General features: G+C 41.9%; 1 protein-coding gene across 4 annotated transcripts in view; it reads right to left on the bottom strand.

Moving 5' to 3' along the window:
* Window positions 1-13,370, bottom strand: part of FAT3 (FAT atypical cadherin 3) — a 555,551-nt gene that overhangs the window by 32,176 nt on the left and 510,005 nt on the right. The gene's annotated exons all lie outside the window — the stretch shown is intronic.

The raw sequence follows: 13,370 nt of genomic DNA on the forward strand, positions 1-13,370 counted from the left end.
GGTCCCTGCTGCGGCCTGGGGCACAGAGCAGCCCTGTAGCAGCAATGGGGGACCTGAAGCTGCAAGTGGAGGAAGGGGAACAGAGAAAGGGGGAATAAGGACAGCCTGAGGCTGTGAGCAGTGGGCGGGGAGGGGGCAGGCAGTAGGGGGCAAGCTGCCTGCCTCTCACTGCCTACCCCACTGCCTGTCCTACCACATGCCCCAACTGTCTGTACCATTACTGCCCCCCTCATCACTCTTTCCCACCCCAACCTGCAGTAGTGGGGTGAGGAGGGATGAATTGAAGATGATCCTCCAGTCATTTGATTCCATACATGGAAAACTATAATAAATGTATAATGTTTGCATGCATAGAATCTAATTATTGGGGAATCATCTTCCATTCAGGATCATCTTGTATTCAGGTAAATATAGTATAAAGAAATTTATTTAAGCAAGCTTGCATTAGTGATGCTGCAGGATTCTGCATGGTTTTAGCTTACTGGACTAAGCCATTGGGATGCAGCACCTTCGTTGTTTTCTACAGGTTCAATCCCTTTTATGACTAAACAGTAAAACTTAACTTGACAGAGGTCAGCTATATCCTATGGAGTTGACAAGAAGTCTTCACTGAGCTCTGACTTTCTCCAGAACAATGCAAGAGCTATCACTAGCCTCTGCTTGCCTGCCTTCCTTCATATTTACGCTGAGATCAACACTGTCATGTGAGAGAATTTAATGTAAATGTTTTCACAATGCAAAGGCCCACTCTTGTGTGGTTTCCATCTTCACCCACTTCAGGTAGCTGGGTATTTATTGAAAGTGAAATTATTATTACAATTTCTCTTGCTGCTTGCTCGCAAACTGGCAGAAGAGCACTATTTTAGAAAGCAGTAGGTATTGGAGAGGAACTCAAAAGACAGAGTTCAATTCCGGCTTCAGAATTCTTGTATGGACTTGCTGGAAGTCATTTAATCAACCCTGTCTCCGGAGATCTCAATACAGGCATACCTCGTTTTATTGCGCTTTGCAGATATTGCGCTTTTACAAATTGAAGGTTTGTGGCAACCCTGCATCGAGCAAGTCTATCGGCGCCATTTGGCTTAGATGATGGTTAGCATTTTTTAGCAATAAAGTATTTTTTAATTAAGGTATGTACATTGTTTTTTAGACATAATGCTATTGCACACTTAATAGACTACAGTATAGTGTAAACATAACTTTTATATGCACTGGGAAACCAAAAAATTTGTGTGACTCGCTTTATTGCGATATTCGCTTTATTGCGGTGGTCTGGAACCGAACCCGCACTATCTCCGAGGTATGCCTGTATGTAAAATATAGAGAATACATCACAAGGGAGAGAATACATGGTATAACTGTGAGGGACAGTGCAAGTATGTACATATGGAGAGACATGGAAATGTATGCTTTTGTTTCCCTAACCCCAAAGAGGGAATTTTTTAACAGCACTTTGAGGAAGATTAAATCCTTGGCTCCTCAAACAGAAAAGCTCAGAAAAGAGCAGGAAGGTTTGGTTCATAGGTGGCAGAAGGCTGGGGCTAATGGGGCTTGGACCACCCAAACATGGCTCTAGCATTACTGCCATGCCCCTCCATCATAGCACCATGCCCAGTAGCCCTGCCACATGCTCCTCCACTGCCTTCCTCCACTGTGTGGGAAGGAGGGGTGGGGGTCAGGTGGCCACCATGCACCGCCCCCCGAACGTCCTCCCCCCACCTCCAGCACTCCTTGCCCCCGCAAATAATATTTTCTCCTGCTGCCTAAGGCTTGCTGCCTTGACTAACTGTTCACCCAAAGGTTTTGTACATCTCCAAAAGAACATGAAGACCTTTAAAGATACTTAATGTCTCCCTATTTTCTCCTCTTCCCCCTGCTCCTGAACATCCATGTAGACTTCAAGCATGGTGTCCTTTAGGGCTGTGCAAAATGGCACCGTTCTGTTTTGACTTGCATTTCAATGTTTTGATGGAACAGCGTTTTGTTTCGAATTTCATTTTTATTTGAAACTGTTGTTCCATTTCGTTTCAGCAAAACACTTTTGCTGTTTCAACACTGTTTCGGCGTTTTGTCCGTAGGCTATAACGGGGAAGCTTGAAACAGCCTATAGCTTTGTCATTTCTAGCCTTATTTGGATGAAACTTGTAGGAATGGTAGCCCCTTCTGAGGGCATGAGGCCTGCCAAGTCTCAAGGAGATAGGAGCAGGGGTTTCAGTGAAACTGCACCTCAAAGTTGTGAAAGCAAAGAACTCATGTCACGTGCATGTTACACTACAGTGGGGTCAAATCTACTACTAGTCCCTCATGAGGCCACAAAGCAGCTAAGTTTCAAGGAGATCGGTGTAGGGGTTTGGGGGAAACTGCACCTCAAGCTGATGACAAGCAAACCTCATGACATGAGTGACACTGTGTGTGTTAAGGTGCAGCAGGGTAAACGCTTCAGGCCTGCTAGCTCCTCCTGTGGCCATGAAGCCTGCCAGCTGTGAAGGGGATGTCTGGGTTCTGGGGCCCTGCACCTCTAGCTGCTGACAGGCAAAACTCAGGACATGGGCAGGTGACACTGTGTGTTGAGGTGTGCCCTCACTCAACTGACACCAAGGCAGAAAGCAGGGCAGCTCAAACAATGCTGTCTTTTCTGCAGTTTTTTCCACCCCTCCTCCAGAACACTGGGATTGGAAGGGATCTCAGGGAAGGATCACAGTCACTGGCCAGCTACACAGCCAATAATGAGAGCACTCCTCCCCCCCACCCACATCCTCCCTCTTCCCCCCGCCTCTCCTTACTTTTGCTTCCGTTTCCCTGAAGGCAAACCCAGCTTGAGCTTCGAAATGTTTTGACTTGCCTTGTTTTGTTTCAAGGGTGTTTTGAAGCTCTCAGTTTCCTTTTGATTTTGCTGTTTCAAGATTGAAACAAGTCAAAACAGTGTCGAAATAAAACTGCTGGTGAAATTTCACACAGCCCTAGTGTCCTTCTGCAACCTTTCCTCTTTGCATCAGTTAATATTGGCAGGAAACAGTATACATACTGTACTGTGTAATACACAAATACATGTGAATACATGAGAATACACATAATGCATATAAATGCATGTGAATAAATTTGAATTTACATGTATTCACATGTATTCATGTGTAATACATAAATACAGGTGTATCTAACTTTGCATCTTTTTTACATGTAGGTTAACTGGGCTGCAGACAGTTGCAAGAGAAATCACAGGTAGAGTTAACCAGAGAACCAAGAGCTTTGCCTCCTATTCCCCTGCTCTAGCAGTTCATCTATGGTCAGGGCAACACTTGCGGATGCTCGGCAGAGAGTTTGCAAGTTATATGGTGCTGGCTCCACAACCCTAGTTTCAGTCATTACAACAGGGCCGTCCAATGACAAGCACAGAAATCACTGGGTCACAGGGAAAGAACACAGCTCTCAGAGGCTGGAGAATGGCTACAGATAACTATATTCACTCATGTAAACGATGGCTGTAGTTGTCAACAGGATGTTGCACAATAGTGAATGAGAAATAGCACCTCCACCCATCCTTAAGGCTCTCATACTCTCAATGGTCCAGTTCTGAACAATGTAAGCACTGCTGCTTCACTCTAGGCACTAGAAAAATTCCTTGACTGTGTGTGTATCGCTTGGCTTTTCATGGTGCTTTAGCCCTTCATGTGCACTGGTACTTGAGTCTGCACTGAAGTGCAGTCTGAAGAATAACACAGATCTATCTGAGCTCTGTTCTTCCAGTCTCTCCCCTTTTATCAAGACTGGCCAGGTTGTAACTTTAAGTCTCCTCTAAGCCAATCCAGCCTAGTAATAGCTTCAAAATAATGTAATGGCTTCTGTTTTACCAATGGCAGTTGCTGGATGCTGGTGGCAGAGAACTGACTAAGCGTGCTCTATCCCACAGGGACTTGCTTAAATCAGTGGTAACCCTCCCATCACCCATCCAATCCATCTTTCTGCCTCCTTTGCACCACAGAAATGTGGCAGCAAGAAAGCATTTGACCACAGGAGTGTATCATTAACCACCCTTTATTTAATAACCACACTAGACCCCAGCAGCTTGACACAATTGAGGAAAAATAGGAAATACCTGATTTTAACACAAGTAGCCTAACTGATGGAGTTTAGGAATCTCAACTGTTATTTTCCACTCCCTACATGCAATAAAAAGGCTAAAAAGTATGTATAAGAATAAGTCTGGATTCACCTTTCATTAAAAAGTCTCATCTCAAGGGGCTTAAAACTTGGCTGTAAACAATATCCTTAGATTGAAACTGGTCCTGTTAAAGGCTCAGCTCAGGAGGTATCTTGATAAACAAGATGCCCCAAAGAACAGAGCTCATTGTTTTTAAATTAAGCAGTAGTTTATTTTTCCCATGCAACAAATGAGCACACTATTTTTGCAGGTACAAGTTAGGCCTGGTCTAAAACACAAAACATAAGGAAATAATATATGCCAACCTAAAAAACTTTGAAAAGTAGATATTGCAGCAAAAATAGTAGGTACAATTCTTACTTTAAAGGTTTTTATTAAGGAGTCTAGTCTCTCATTTATTTTATATACATAAAACTCCCATAAGACTCATTATATTCCAAAGGACCCACTACATGCATACCTATTACCAGAATCCACATAACATGTTTTCCCAATTATCGACCTAAATAAATACAGCACCATACACAAACACGCAGGATAAATATTATATAGCTCATGTCTGGGAAACAATATTTTAAAGATTTTTATAGTGTATTTTGATACTTTACATAGCTTCCTTCTAATTTTTTATACTAATATCTTTACTGATTACCACAAATCTTCAATATCATCTGAAATTTCATGCCCACAACACCCAAAACACTCAGGGCTAGACTGGTCAAGAGGTTACCTAGTTCAGCTAGGCTTAACTGAAATCCCTACTCTGCCACAGGCTTCTTGTATGAGCCTGAGTGAGTTACTTAGTGTTTCTGTGCTTCTGTTCTCCATCTGTAAAATAAGGACAAGAGCGAAGCGAGGCTAAATACATTCAAGACTGTGAAATGCACAAAGAACACCATGAGGGCAGCCATAAAAACATGTTAATTAGTTAGATAGTTACTGACCAGGCAAGGACGTTTGGGGCTGCAAAAGCAGGAGTGGGAAAGGGCCAAAAGGAGAAGCTGTGTCTCCACTTACCTTACCTAGGGTATGGAAACATGAATAAGTCACTGTCAGGTTAGCTGGGTTGTGAATTTACGCTATGTCAGAGACCCTGAGATGTTTGCCTCAGGGGCCAAAGAGCACTTGTTAGCACTCTCTTACCTTAGAGAGAGTGTGAGGTAGCTTGCCTCTCAGGGGCAGTAGGGTGAGCGACCCCCTTCTTATTGTGGGTTGAATGCACGCTTGGGCAGTGACTGTGGAGTTGGGCTACTATACTGTAAATCTGCACCCTGGCTTACCTCACAATGACTGGTTTCTCTACCCATGCCTTTACTGGATGATGAAGCAAGTGTTGCCACACTCATATGTCGGAGGCATAAGGGCCAGAGAGCCAGCAACAGGTAGAATAGTCTATGTCAATATAACCTTGGGCTCCCAAGGAAGGGCCACAAGGGCATTCATAGATGATGCAGTTGGCCATCTAAGCTGGATACTGGACAGAGTGCCTAGACAGGTGGCAGGCAGAAGAGGAAATGACTCTGTTTTATGAGAGGAAAAACTCTATCCCCCACCCTCAGGGCAAGCAGGGAGCACAACACAAATTGCAGGTCTCTGGGTCACAATCAATCTCTGTTGTTTTCCTATAGCCTTGTAGCTCAGGGATGCCCTGTGCTCAGGGCAGGCTTGTCCAAGTTGCAGAATGTCCTCAGTTTTGAGAAATACGGGAAACAAGAAGTTAAAGCTTTGACTGAAGAAAGTCAATGTTAGCAAACATTTGAAAAAAATATTAAAGGCTGATGATCATGCCCAGTCCCTGTACCTTTCCACATATACAGCTCTTAGCCCTTCACATAATCCTCTTGACCTCAATGGAATAATTGGCTTGAATTGAGGTTCCAGAAATCAACTCAAGATTGAGCTTCTGGTGCTCATTTTTCCAACTGAAATTAAATCAAAGGACAGAAGGCTCAGTTCTCTCTGCCAGCACAGCAGAGAAAGGTGCAAAATTTACCATCCAATGACAGTACAGCGGAAGCCAATTACAATGTCCACAGGTCATGCAGGCAGCCACTTATACTATGTAAATCCTATTAACTTTTCTATTAAAGACACTGCTAAACGAACTAAAGTGTGCCAGCTAGATGATCTTGGAACAGTGGCTCAGTTGTGTGCACCTCATTAAGGCTTGTTACTTTGTTACTTCATGAGGTGTGATGACTACTTCCACCTCATTAAGGCTTGTTATTTTGTTATTCAGAATACAACTGATCAATCTATCCACTTATTCCCATGCCGGTCCTGTGCAGCAGAATCTGTGCTAGTGTAATGGCTGGGAAAGAAACTCAGCCTCAAGGCTTGCAAGATTGCAAAATGCTACATATATTGGACATTTTCTTAGGTGCTAAACAAGCCTGCTATATATGATTTAGACTGCATGGTCTAACACAAGTGGCAAGTGTGGGGTAACACAAGTAGAGATCCACCTCACACAATTTAAAGAAGTATGATAAAGATTCATGCTAGGGAAAAGATGTCTCTTTAAACAGGTAATTTCTAAATAGCCTGAAGCTTCCTGCCTAAGAATACACTCTGGACATATTTGCAATACCTTTCATTACAGCTGCATGAGCTATAATACCAGTTTCTATTTGGATGTGTACCATAGCATACTATTATATATAACTCATCAAATATATGAAATGGGCAGAGAGGTATAGAGAAGGCTCCAAAGAGTGATGCAATCTGGTGCATTTTGATTGTTTCATTAAAAAAGCAAGAGGAACTGAATGAATATTGTAAATTATATCAGAATACTAGCTTGGCTAAAATGCTTGGATAACATCCACAATTGTATATCAACATAGGTAATAAAATGATCAAACAGTCCTTCTGAGACCACCTTAGGCTCACACGGTCCATCTGCAGTCACACACCATGGATACAATATGTTGCCTACTGATCTATCTAGGGAAATATTTTGTTAGTGGGATTACATTTCAGGTTTGTTTGTGTAAAACAGTATATTTAATTAAAATATTACTTGCTTGAACTCCAGCTGTACCTGGGATCATATCCAAGCTTCCATCTTATCCGTTATAAGCCATGCAGTAGTAATACATTAAAATGTATAAAATACACTTACCGAAACCATGCAGTTTCATATTGACTGTCTGGACTGAAGAACATATGTTCACATTTTACAGTTTAACAGCTACATTTTCTTCATGAAGGGAAAGCCAGTCTTTATTTCCACTCCCCACCATTAATTTTACAGAGCAAATGGGACTTACATTTTACTGTTTGTCAGAGCAAAGTAAATTAGGATTTTCAGCCAAAATGGTGTAATCCTGTTAAGAGTTCTTAATTTATATTCTCTTTACTGACAGTTATTATACTAGAGAAGGGAAACAGTGATACAATGTCCTGCATGTGCCAGGGAGAATATAATTGAACTATATCTCGTTCTGCCTCAAACTGTCTCATAAGCAAGAGGCACATTTTAAAAAAATTACTTATAGAGCAGCTGATCTCTTTCAATCAATGGATTAATTGCTTCATTTGCAATAACTGAATAAATAAGATCCTCATTATCTCAACCTATTTTAACTAGTAGGTCTTCAATGGGATAGTAGACAAGCGCTTGTTCTGTGGAATTGAGTATTCGTCCAAAAAGGACTGTGTTAGGAATATGAAGATATTCCCATCCCTTGAGTTATCATAAATGTATGAGCTTCCAAAAGTAAGCTGGTTGTTTAAACATTAAGGACCATGCTGTGGCATCAATTATTAAATAAATTACAGTAGGAAAGAAGAGGGTTTGCTTAAAAAAAATGTGTATGGCACAACATACCCTATCTTTTGTCCTCAATAGACACTCTCACACATGGTAGCTATGACATACTTGCATTTTCTACTCTCATTTAGGGCACTTAAGCATGTGCTTACTTGTAAATACATATAGAGCCCTAACTGATTTCACATGCATGAAGTTAAGCAAATATTTATAGTACTTTACTGAACTGGGGTCTGAGCAATTAGCACAGCACAGGGTCACTTCCCCATCTCCATCTCTGGAAGCATTCTCTATATACAAAGGGCTTAGTCCATCTGTCTGTGTGCCTGTTTGTCCGTAATGCTTTTTAAATGTGAATAGCTTGAAAACTGTGAGACAACATTTATGTCTTCAGAGAAGTGTCTTTGCTAAACCTTAGCATTTGTTTAGTGACCATGTCAGGATGAACCCAACTTCCAGAATTGGGAAAAAACGTCAGGAGCCAGGGCTGTTTCTACTGAACTCCTCCCAGAAGGGTGCCAGGAGCCTGGCACTGCGGGGAGGGCAGAGGGAGGAGCCAGCTGAGGAACAGCAGGAGCCAGGCAGAAGCATGAGGCAGTGGGCAAGCAGTGGTGGCCCTGTCCTGAGCTACAAGCAGGGAAGGAGGTACCCGGGGGCAGCAAAGTCCCAGGGTGTGGGTGGGTGTTGCAAGGCACAGAGCTCACCTGCCCTTGCCCTTGCCCTTGCCCTTCCAGCAAAGAGACAAGCAGGCGGTGGTTGGGTGGCAGCATGGACAGGTCCACCTTCAGCCCACTGGACGAGAGCAAGTGCAGGGAGGGACTGTTATCTTCAAATGTTCAGCCTATTTTATTTAAGTTTGATAAACATTTAATTTATTTAATAAATATAAAAAGTAAAATCGACCTGTTTGTTTTTGTTATTTGAAATTCATCCATCATTCTTGACAGGCAATTCAGTCATATTTAACTTAACTGAAAGCAGTATTCAAATAATAATAATCTCACATTTACAGACTTCCAATTTATCCATCTAGACCAAGGATTGGCAATCATTTGCCACCGGGGGAGACTACTTACAAGCCAGCCCCACCGTGGACCACACCCCTGCACCTCCTGGCAAACAACACACACTGAAAAGGGAATAGATAGAAAAGTTCAGGGACTAGGGCCCTGAGGATGATCTACCTGCTGCAGCACAAAAGATACACTGAATTTGGAGGGCAACAGGACTCTGGGGATACTACCTCAGCTGCTGTGGCTGAAGCATGCTGCCAATTACATGAGCTGCCACAGGCCAGATTCACTCTACTCACAGGTCACATCCTGCCCATGGGCTGTAGGTTGCCAACCCCTGATCTAAACTGTTCATATGGCCTAGATTTCCTGAATACCTGACTGTTTCACAGTCATTTAATGTGTTTATCTTCAGATCACCCTGAGGGAGAGGTTTGGAGGGGGAGAAGAAACCAAGTACTTATTATCCCTGATAAGGAAATCAAAGTTTGCAAAAACTAAAGATAAAATTTTAGAAAACATCAAAAGGACATAGGAGATGAGGACTTTTTCAAAAGTGACTTAGGTATTTAAGTTTCTAAAGGACTCAAGGTACTTTGGAAAATGTTATCACAAAGTATATTGCTCACAATTATGTAGAAAGTCTAGAAAAGAACAAAGAATTGAGCCCACGAGTCTTCAGATAACAGATGAATCCCTGGACCGTATTTCTCCATCTGTTACAATTCTCTAAGGTGCCTATCTCCATATTTGAGCTACTATTGGTAAAGGGAAATAAATGTGTTTATCAAGGTTGATAGATGCCATATGAATGTGGGAATCTCCATCACTTATTGCACATATAAGTTCGGTTGGCAGCATCTCCTTTTACCTGACACTTCTCCTAAGATTTTGTTTTCAACTGCTTATAATTTTGCCAAACTTCCATTTTAAGGATGGAGATTTCTGGGGCATTTCTGCTCTAAGGCAGATTTTTTTTTTTGAAGAGTTTCAGCCAAAATCTTAGAAAAGTAGGGCTGGAAGGAACCTCCAGAGGTCATCTAATCCAACTCCTCTACCAGAGGGAGGATTATCCCTATCCAAACTATCCTATACAAATCCACTGTCCAACCTATTTGCAAAACTACACAGTCAACCTAACACAATCACAAGACATAACACCTTAAGCTGCCACAGGTAAAGCAAGGGGACCACACTAGGCAATATCCTGCTGATGTAAAGCTTGTTAATATGAGCTCAAGAGATCCCAGGAGAAGGTCACAGGTGGAGGGCCATGCCCTTCCCCCCCAACCCAGCCTGTACCGATGTGACCATGGGGTAAAATCATTTCCTGACCCCAAATATGGTGATCAGTCTGACCCTGAGCAGAGGGGCGCAACCCTCTATTCAGAAACATTCAGGCTTAAGTCCTGCTAGGAGAAGGTATGAATACTGCAGTCAAAATCCCTAGGCTTGGCTGTAGCAAAACCCCACTGCTTCTGAAAAAGGTGAACCCCATCTTCCTAACACAGATAATAACAGAAGGGGAAAAATAATTCCTTCCTGGTTCCAGAAAGTAAGTAGCAAAGCCCACAATCATGGGAAATATCCGTAATAGAGCATAGGCATAGCTACTCCTGGATTATCCCTGGACACTACTTTTGCAGCCTCTTCTTAAACACAATGGTTCAATTATTTCCTCAAAAGCAGCACATTGTTTTGCCCAGGTTAAAATATTCCGATAATCTTTTCTTTGAAATTTTCTAGAACCTGCCTGCTTTTGATAAGACAGTTGACACTTGGCAAGTGGTGATCTCTGTCAGTGGTGGGGTTTTTTTGCCATTCCCCTAGAACTCCACATGCATTTGATCAAGTATTAAACTGATGACAAACTACACTTTATGGATGTTAAATAGAGATGTCTTTAATTTCAGAAGCAAAAAGCAATATCACCCTCACTTCATGAACACACTGAAGACTCACGCAGATTCAAGTGCTAATCAGACTGCACATGTAGTGTACAAAGAGTATGCTGCAAGTCCAGGACACAAGGGTAAAACTGGACTTCTAGAATGGTTGCTCTCAAATGCTTCAAGCCAGCTACTCGGCCAGGCACTGAAACTTAGAGTAAGAAGCCTGTCTCACTAATGGCATCTAGGGAGCGTGAAGGAGTATCCAACAGATTTGGATGTACAGGACAAAAATTAGGCAAGAGGCAGGAAAAGAGCAGGCTGGGGGTGCGTCTACACATGATGCTAGGTCACTGTAGCAATGTGCCATGGCAACATAGCATCTGCAGGAATCTACATGTGACCAGCAACTACTTCACTGTAGTAACATGTTCCCTGGTATAGCGTGCTGCTACGGCTAAGTAGCTGCTAAAAATAACCACACACCACACATATGCCACAGTACGGGCTCTTACTGCACCATGATTTAGTACTTTCAAAAGGAAGTACTAACACACAGTGCAGTAAACAGCACTGTCATAGTGACGTGTAGATGTGCCCTGGGAGTAGGGTACTGTTGAGGCTGGGGCATGATGTGGAAAATGAAACTGGCTGACTGGACTAGGAGACAGGGTTGGGCCTTGGGAAGGAAAGGCAGATTAGATGAGGAGCCATAAGGGAGTTAATTGTATTAGCTAGTTAATGAGACTGGAGACTAGGAGTTGATATGAGAGGAGCTGGGATTCTTGGTTAAGGAGACTGGAACTTACTGGACAGAATTTGACATAGGAAGGAGGACATCTGTAACCACCTGGGCAGGGAGACGGGGGCTCAGTGAAGGAGAGGCAACCTGTGCAACCTGCTATTTTGTTTTAGAAGTAGAAAGATCTGTGGTGAGTCGGGCAGAGATAGCAGGAAGATGAAGAGGATTTCTTGGTTAAGTGAGTTGAACACTGCCAAAGAGAACTGTGGTCTATACTTGAGCACTCACAGTGGCGGCTGAAGTGAATTAGAGTTATGCTTTCAACATCTGAGATGCTATGTAATGCTAAATATTCTGAAATAACACAAAGATCTGAAAGATTAGGACCTATATGTCTTGTATTGGGTACCCAGAATCAGTGGAATTTATGTACTTCAATCACTGTGTGTCGGTTCCCTACCTGTAAAATGGGAATAATGCCATGACTCACTTCACATGCTTGTTCTAAAATAAATGAACTAATCTTTATGAAGCACTTCAGTATCATAGTGATCATTGCTGGAGAACAGCTCTTAAGGAAATCATTAATTCCATCTCCAAACCAGGGTTTGAACAGGTTGGAGATACACATTGAACAAGGCAAAGAAAACAAAGTAATGAACAACATCTTATTCATTCATTACCACCCCTTCTACGAATACTGAACTGAACAAGATCAGTGATCTGTGGGAGAAAAACAGTACGTGCACGTGTAATTAAGACAGTGGCATCCTACTCACATGCAAAGATCATGACAGAGATTGTATGACATAGTTGTTTGCAGGGTCAGGGGAAGATCCCCCCAGAAGGGCCTTCCAGGCCAAAGTTCAGATTAAATTTGCATTGTAATACTTTAAACTGATCATTTCCCAATTTTTGAGTGCCTGATTTTGGAAACTGAACAATGTTTTCTTGATGGAGCTCTTCATGTGAGTTTATTTGAGAATATATACTACTACACTGCAGAGCATTCCACCTCTGGAGGGAAACATAGCAGCTGCTATATTAATCCAGTATCATTATGCAACACTTTAAAATGTGTGTGCACACATTCACCACCCCCCAAAAAATTAAGAATCCAGCCCAAAATTGTATGCAGTTAAGTAATTCAAATTGAATTTGAATTTCTTTTCCAGACTATAGGTTTAGTGCCAAGCAATTTTTTTCAATGACCACAAGTGACCATGACTTCAATTTTAGATGCCCTTTATAGTTTAAAATCAATCAATAAATAATGCTTTATTTCTTTTAAATATCTCTAAAGATTTTATTTACTGCCATACTTTTACCTAAAATCTTGGCCTTTTGCGAAAAGCAATCCATCACATTAAAGTAGGAAGACAGCTAAAACAGATAGTATACTCATAGTATAATGTCTGTAATTTTCTGAAGAATGTTGATAGGGTAGAATATGTTTCTACTACAAGATGAATGAAAGCCTGAAAAGATGCCAGGATTCATTTATCATGATACTGTTACACAATGAACTGTAATAACTCAAACTCCCTTATCACCATCATCAGCAACATTGTACCACTTCAGACTATCTCTGGGTCATCTCCAACTGTTTTCAAGAGGCACCTTTAACCTAGGCCATTTACTTCTTCTGAGTACTTTTCGAAGATTACACTATAGCATTGAATACACACAGATGCTACAAGCAACCCTAATGCAGAATTCAAACCAGGTTTCCAAGGCTTCATTGTTGCTGTACAAAAGACATTTGAAAGTTCAAGCAATAGCTTGTGTATAT

Source organism: Crocodylus porosus, unplaced genomic scaffold (genome assembly GCF_001723895.1).
Source record: "Crocodylus porosus isolate Cpor-Errol unplaced genomic scaffold, CroPor_comp1, whole genome shotgun sequence".
Lineage (NCBI taxonomy): Eukaryota > Metazoa > Chordata > Crocodylia > Crocodylidae > Crocodylus > Crocodylus porosus.